Genomic DNA, 7,667 nt, shown 5'->3' with positions numbered 1-7,667 from the left:
CCCTACTCCTAGTAAACCTCTTTGGGCTAGAATGGTTCTTGCCCCTCCAAGACTCACACTGTGTGCTGGACCTGACCAGAGAGTGTAACTGACAAGGCTCAGAACTGTAGCCTCAAAAGAGTGATCTTCCTCACAGCAGGAATGATGAAGAAATCTGACCAAAAAGCCCTGAAGCTCCACTGTAATAATAGCTGCCAGCAGGGCTTTCACAGACCAGGCACTTGACGTGTATATGCTTGCTCATCATTTGACGAGACTCCAGAAGGGTCTTCTTATTACCCCCATGCAGATGGGGAACAGGGGCTAGAAAGAGTCAGTAACTTGCCCAAGATCCTATCTAGGGTCCATGTAGACCCTCAGCTCTCCAGCTCCTCTGGGGAGGGTCTGGCTGCCCTGGCTTCATGGCTCCAGGTGCAGCCTGTGTTAGGCTTTGACTCCGTTGCCTTTCACTGCTTGGTTCAAGTGTGGGGTGGTGAGCTGCTGGTATTAATAACTGACATGTGTCAGGGGCTTTGCAGCAAACAAAGCATTTTCACCATGACAATTCTTAGAGTTGCTCCTACTTCTCTTCCCGGGAAAGAAACTTGAGCTGGCTAACATTTTTGTAAATCTCCCAATTTCCTATAAATCTCATTTCCCTGCTGACTAGGGGACTGAAAATGTTTTGGGTCATGATTTTGACCCTCAGTCTCTTCTCATTCCTAGCAGCTAGTTAGCTTCTCTGTCTGTGGATTAGGGTGTAGTTTGTCCTTTCTCTGCTAGGTCAGGAGGTTTGAAGCTTTGACGCTCTGGAGTTTTGCAAGCTACAGGGTCTGCCAGCCTCTATGGGGGTGGGGTGGGTGTTGTGTAAGCCAGGAGCTCTAGCAGAAACCGCCCCTTACCCCTCTACTTCAGTGTTTCCTTATGGGAGGGGGGCGGTCAAGGCCCTCTGCTGAACACTGGTGAGGCAAGTGACAGTTGTTGGGCTGCCAGCTCCGTGTGTATTTGCCATTACTTATGTTTTCACTTGCCTAAGATATCTTTGTGACAGGTATAACTTTTATTAGCTCTAACCACAGGTATTTCACACTTTCAGTTGATCTGAGTTGTTTAGAGAGAGACAAGTCCATTATCCCTGGGGTTGGCTCCTGAGCTTGAGTGATCACGTGGAACCAGGGAAGACTTCTGGGCTCTGATGGACTGAACCAGTTCCTGGAGTGTCTGGGTTTAATATCAGCGCGATTCACAAGTTGACCAGCCTGCTGGATCAAGTAACTTCTTGGGGAAATATGACCTCCATTTTATATTTCACATCTGGTGTCATTACTGTCTCCCAATGAAATGCCCCAAAAGGAGCATGCCTCCCTGGAAGCACTTGGAAACATACCTGCTCATGAATATCATGTAGTTTTCACAAAACACACGCGTGTGAACTATATGGGAACACATTCTTGTGCAAAGTTGGGATGTTCTTAAGTGTCCAAAAAAGTGTGCATTGAGTTCCAAAGGCTCCACACCTGCCAGGCCTGGGGCAGGTATCTAACTAGCTAGAAGGTATAGTTACCTTTGTATGGGGATGGGAGAAAAGAAGGATGCTTCTGCCTGCAAATAACAAAACCCAAGTAATACTGGATTAAGCAGAGTTTAGATCTCCCAAAGATGCTCTCAACCCTGGTGTTGTCTCTGTACAGGGATGAGATATTAGTGCCATTTCCAGCAAGTTCTTGCATAGCACAGGCAGCCAAGAAGGCTGAGTGTTCAGAGCAATGGTTTTTACCTTCTTGGGCCACTACCTCTTTAATATGCCAGTGAGACACCCAGAGAAACGTTGCTTGGATGTATGAAGTTAGGCATACAGTTTGGGAGATTTGTGGATCTCTGAAAATGAGCCCTGGATCCCAGGCTAGATCCCCTGCTTCACTACTGTTCACTGAGGACCTGCTCTGAGGCTCTGACCTCCCAGCCAGGCCAGCAGGCTGTCGTGGCGGAGCCGGACGGGCATAATTCTCAGCCATGAGAGGAAGTCCATGCCCTCAGCCAGCAGATCTGTCTTGTGGAACTCTGAGAGCGTAGTGCTGCCATCCCCTCTTCAGACAACAGAGGACGTTGTTAAGGCCAGGGGGACATCCACACTGCACTCCTTGGCGTCTGCTGTGCATCCCTTGGTGCCCATCTCTAGTCTTCCAGGTAGCATTCTTGCTGCCATAATGAGGCTGGTGCTGCATGTTCCACCTCCCCACCCCGGCCATCTACTGAGCCTCACCACTGAGCCCAGGGTCTGTTGCCCGCTGGCATGACAGTTTTCTGCAGTCATCCGCATTGTAGGGGCCATGAAGTAGCAGTGTGTATTTAGCTTTTAAATGTCCCTATCATTGTCCTTTCGTGTTTTTTAAAATATTTATTTATTTGGCCATTTTGGGTCTTCGCTGTGGCATGCAGGATCTTTAGTTGCGGTGTATGAACTCAGTTGTGGCATGTGAGATCTAGTTCCCTGACCAGGGAATGAACTTGGGTCCCCTGCGTTGGAAGGGCGGAGTCTCAGCCACTGGACCACCTCCTTTACTATTTTTGATAGCTTTAGTCAGTGGAAACTGCTGATGGCCAGGTGGCCAAATGACAATGTGGGTTACCATTGGTTATGAGGTGACTTGCTCAGAGGGGCACATTTTCATCTACAGAGCTGGCATCTGGCCACCTAGATGGATAAAACATCGTAGTTTGGATGTGGGTTATGTTGCTAATAAGATTTTGGAGAATACAGGAAGGGATTTGGCTGTTCAGCATGTGGTAATAGAAGGAGGTGGCAGGGGGTGGGAGTCCTGAGCTCTGATTCGGGCCCTCTCTGACCCTATCCACAGGGCCTTGGGAGCGTCCTGTGCTGCAGGGGCTCAGGCTCCATCTGTGACTTCTCTAGCCCGCCCTCAGGGTTGTCATGGGGATTAGATGAAATAGACAGATGAGAACATGCTTGGGAGACCAGAAAGGGCGATAAGAACTAAGAGCATTATCAGTATTCAGGCAGCCTTTAGATAACAGAATCACAGACCAGGAAGGGGCCCCTGGAGCATATTTAGTCTCAATTCAGATCTAGGAGAGCATATTTCTCATAGTGGTGAGGTAAATGGTTTTTAGGCAGGACATATTTTAATAGTTACATATATACTTATTTATGTGTATTTTAAAAATAAAGGTATGACATCAAACCTATTTTTTTTAATGGCTATTTTGCTCAGATTAAGGCTAAATAAGGATTTTAAGTTAAAAACTATGCTAATTTTTAAGGTAAAGATTAAGCCAGTAATAGTTCAGTAGTAGACATTTTGGCCCAAATGGGCCCTTGAGTAGAGGCTGGGAAAATTTGTGTAGCCTTTGAGGAGCAGATCTTAGCTGGGCCCTTCTAGAGACAGGGAGGTTGCTGCCCCTCAAATCAGTTTACCCACTGGGGATTCACTCGTCCTTGCAAAGTTCTTTCCTTTCTCACCTTAACCTGTCCCACTGGATCTGTGCCATATGAACCTTGACAGTCATGCTTTTCTCCAGCACGAGCAGCCCTGCATTCTCCAACTGCTCCTCAGATGACGTGGCTTGAAGATAGTCTCTCTGGATGTCCACCCCCACTCCGGGCTGCACTGGACTAGAGGCTCTGCATTGGCCATCTCTAAGCCTCACAACAGTTTTGCTGTTAGCCCTTTACAGATGTGGAAACAGGGACTCAGAGTGGTAATCACCCCCATGGTCATGGCCTGAGAGGAGCAGAGCTTGGAAGGAGTCTCACCAAGGTCTGTTTGGTCCCGGAGGGCATGCTCCACCTCTTACACAGTGCTGCTCCCAGGACTGATAGATAACTTTGGTCATTCTGATGACACCTCCCTTCTCTCTCAGTGCTCATGGGGCATGGCTCATGGGGGTCTGGCCAGATATAGTCAGTGCTGTAGTGGAGTGGAGGCCTCATGGGGAGAGGGGACAGAGCAGTTCACACACAGGGATGCTGTGAAGCGACAGCAACCATGGAGGTGCAGGTACGGCTGGTTGACAAGAGAGGCAGAGGGACCCTAGATGGTGGCAGTTTTCCCCTAATTCCCATTAATCCTCTGGTCAACCAGGAAGCCCTCCATCATTTGCACACTTGACATATTATGTAATTTTCAAAGATATAAAAATACAAAGGATGATATATAACAAACACCATGTATCCAAAACCCAATTGAGCAGATGGGACCCTTCTGTCTGCCCTTGATCCCTTCCATGCTAGAGGGCTTCAGCACGTCCCTGCTCAGGAGACCTGGCTGGCTGGGCCTGCCCTCAGCCTCCGACTGACTTTCAGAGCCCCTCTCCCAAGTTTCCACGTCTTGGCTCTCTTAGCTTCATGTCCCCAACAAATTCAGTGAATAACCACCTGGGTCTCCATCGAGGTTGTCAGTAGATATTTTTGCTGCCTGAACTCACACTGGGGAGAGATAAGTGTACGTCTTGGGATTTAACCTCTTTCAAAAAGTTCCTCCACCCACATACACACCTGCCTTGACCATCGTGGTTTCAGGCCAGACTGTGGCACATCATGTAGTCATAGCTGCCCAAACCAAACTGTGATTCAGATAGTAAATGTAAATATTTGGAAAAGAGAGGAAAAAAACAATTTTCTTATTCTAATTAGATGAAACAAACTTAACAGTTTGTTAAGCTGCTCATCTTCAAAACCTTGAGCAAAATGCATTTTATGTTCTAAAGTGCAGGACTGCTTTGAAGGAGGGAAGGTGGAGTCTGATATGGTACCTTTCTAACCCCTGACATGGCCTTGGGAAAAGAGCCTGATGCTGGGAAAGATTGAAGGCAGGAGGAGAAGGGGGCAACAGAGGATGAGATAGTTGGATGGTATCACAGACTCAGTGGACATGAGTTTGAGCAAACTCAGGGAGATAGTGAAGGACAGGAAGCCTGGCGTGTTGCAGTTCATGGGGTCACGAAGAGTCAGACGTGAATAAGCGACTGAACAACATCACCGCCGCCTTGCCGCTCTCCCTTTCCTGGAAACAAGGCTCCCGTGTGCCTGGTCCTGGGTCCTCCTCTCTGCCAAGCGTCCCAGTTGCAGAGGGGGCAGCTCTCCATGACGACAGGAGATGGTTTCTCACCCAGCTCTGCAGGCTCCTTCTTCCACCCCGGCTGACTGAGCTGGAACCTGACATGGCCCATTTGCATGTAGCTTAGGCTTGAGTGACTTCCCTGATGGCTCAGATGGTAAAGCGTCTGTCTACAATGCGGGAGACCTGGGCTCAATCCCTGTGTCGGGAAGATTCCCTGGAGAAGGAAATGGCAACCCACTCCAGTACCCTTGCCTAGAAAATCCCATGGACAGAGGAGCCTGGTGTCCATGGGGTCGCAAAGAGTTGGACACGACTGAGCGACTTCACTTTCACTTAGGCCTGAGTTAAGAGAGTTAGCAAAGCACCACTTGTAAAGCTGTGCAGAAAAGATTTTAAAACCTTCTGGAAAAGCCCTGCATTCCCCAAGCAGATTGGCTTTTCAAGGAGTCACCATTGGGGACAGATTTCAATTAGTTTTGTGATAGAACACAGGGACCTGAGGTGGTCCCCAGGTTTTCTTTACTAAGTGGTGAGAATGAGTTGAAATGTTTTCTGTCCCTGAGTTGCCAACAATGGATAACACTGTCTGCATCCTTTCCCTTGACTTGATGGAGATGCTGCAGAAGCTGGCAAAGGCTAGGACCCCAAAGACCTCAGAAGGATCTGCTTTGTTGGGGTTTCTCTTGCAATAGAAATGGTCAGAAGCTGTGCCAATGAAGGCAGTTAAGTATATTCTAAAGCTGATAACTATTTGTTTATGCAAGAATACACATACATATGTTGATGGCCTACTTTTTAAAGAAAAGTTTTGGTTTAAAAAGAATCTGCTAAGTAATATTGCATTATATATATGTACCACAGCTTCTTTATCCATTCATCTGTTGATGGCCCTCTGGGTTGCTTCCGTGTTCTAGCTATTGTAAAAAGTGCTGCAATGAACATTGGGATACATGCATCTTTTTCAGTTATGGTCTTCTCATGGTATGTTACTCAGCCATAAAAAGGAATGCATTTGAGTCAGTTCTAATGAATGAGGTAGATGAAGTTAGAGCCTAAGAAATAAGTCAGAAAGAGAAAAACAAATATGATGTTAATGCATATATGTGGAATCTAAGAAGACGGTACTGATGAACCTATTTGCAGGGCAGCAATGGAGACTCAGACATAGAAAACAGACTTGTAGACCCAGTGGGGGGAAGAGAGAGTGGGACGAAGGGAAAGAGTAGCATGGAAACATATACATTACCATATGTTAATAGATAGGCACTGGGAATGTGCCGTATGATGCAGGTAACTTACACTAGTGCTCTGAGACAACGTAGAGGGATGGGATGGGGTGGGAGGTGGGAGGGAGGTTCTAGAGGAAGGGTCATATGTATACCTATGGCTGATTCATGTTGATGTATGGCAGAAACTGTAAGTTAAAAAAAAAAATTTTTTTTTAAGAATCTGCTATACATACTCTATGTTAGGATGTCCCTTGAATCCTAACTACCCAGATTAAAAGTAAAAGTATTTGTAAGCACGTGGTGCTGTGTGGAGATAGCCGAAGATGTGCTGGAGCTGGGGAGACCCATCTTCCCCTTAGAGCTGACCATTCTGGGGGGACCTGGGGACAGGTTCTTGCCTCCCCAAAGCATTATATTTTCATTTCAAGGGCAAAATGTGTTTTAATTCAGTTCTGTTTGTTTTTTCTTCTTTTTTAGCCTTTAGAACTTTTAACACACCTTGAAAATTCCCCCTTTTAGATGACCCCAAGCTCACTCCTTTGTATTTTAATTCCACTGGGAATGCAGTTCCCAAGGGAGAGGCAGAGGCAAAGGCATCTTTTTTGGGGAGTACCATTCTCTCACAAGGAGGCTCAGCAGCCCAAAATAGCGTCCATCATGTTCTTCCTTCAATGCCTGCTTTATTGTAACCGGAGATGATGGAAAAGGGTGGAACCACAGTCCCAAAGCCTTGGGGGCATATGTTTAAAAAAAAACTAACTTCTATGAGATATGTCTTCTGCATGGTCCCTCCCCACCCACATTCCTCAGGTTGAGATTCCCCTGGCGTCAGAGTCAGGAAGGCCTAGGCTCCGCACACAGGCTCACTCACACCCATTCTCTTCTGGAAGAGGAAGTCAGCCCCCCCCACCCCCTTGCCCTGCTGGTGCTCCTGGGGTGCTAAGACTTGGTGACCCGCGCCCCGCCCGCCCACGGGGCTCCTTTCCGCTTATCTGGGGCTGGGTGGGTGTTTCCTGCATGTTTGAGATTTTAAAGAGGAAATCAAAATAAAGAAACAAAGCCTTTGTTTTACTTCTGGGCTCAAACTGAGGGCGGCTGGAGGGATGGAAAGGGGGGAGCGGGAGCAGGTCACTTGGCCCTTCCACAAAATAACCATTCTCATAAGCACTTAACGGGGGCTTTTTTTCTTTTTGGGGCTGGTATGTGTGGATAGGAGAGCTGGGTGGAGGGTGAGAGAGCCCCTGTGTGGAAGGAAGGAGGAGAGGGCCCAGGCAGGGTCTGGGGCCACCAGCAACTGGCCTCAGGCGGGGCTCAAGGCTCCTCAGTCCCTACTCCCTTCCTCAGAGGAGCCACAGGAGAGTGGGGAGGATCCTGGGCC

The 7,667-nt window shown here is 47.8% G+C and overlaps 1 protein-coding gene across 5 annotated transcripts in view; it reads left to right on the top strand.

Annotated features, from left to right (window-relative positions):
- Positions 1-7,667, top strand: part of MRAS (muscle RAS oncogene homolog) — a 69,713-nt gene that overhangs the window by 2,310 nt on the left and 59,736 nt on the right. The gene's annotated exons all lie outside the window — the stretch shown is intronic.

Source organism: Bison bison, unplaced genomic scaffold (assembly GCF_000754665.1).
Source record: "Bison bison bison isolate TAMUID 2011002044 unplaced genomic scaffold, Bison_UMD1.0 scf7180017864384, whole genome shotgun sequence".
In the NCBI taxonomy this organism is placed as follows: domain Eukaryota; kingdom Metazoa; phylum Chordata; class Mammalia; order Artiodactyla; family Bovidae; genus Bison; species Bison bison.
This window is presented reverse-complemented; position numbering and strand designations above follow the sequence as displayed.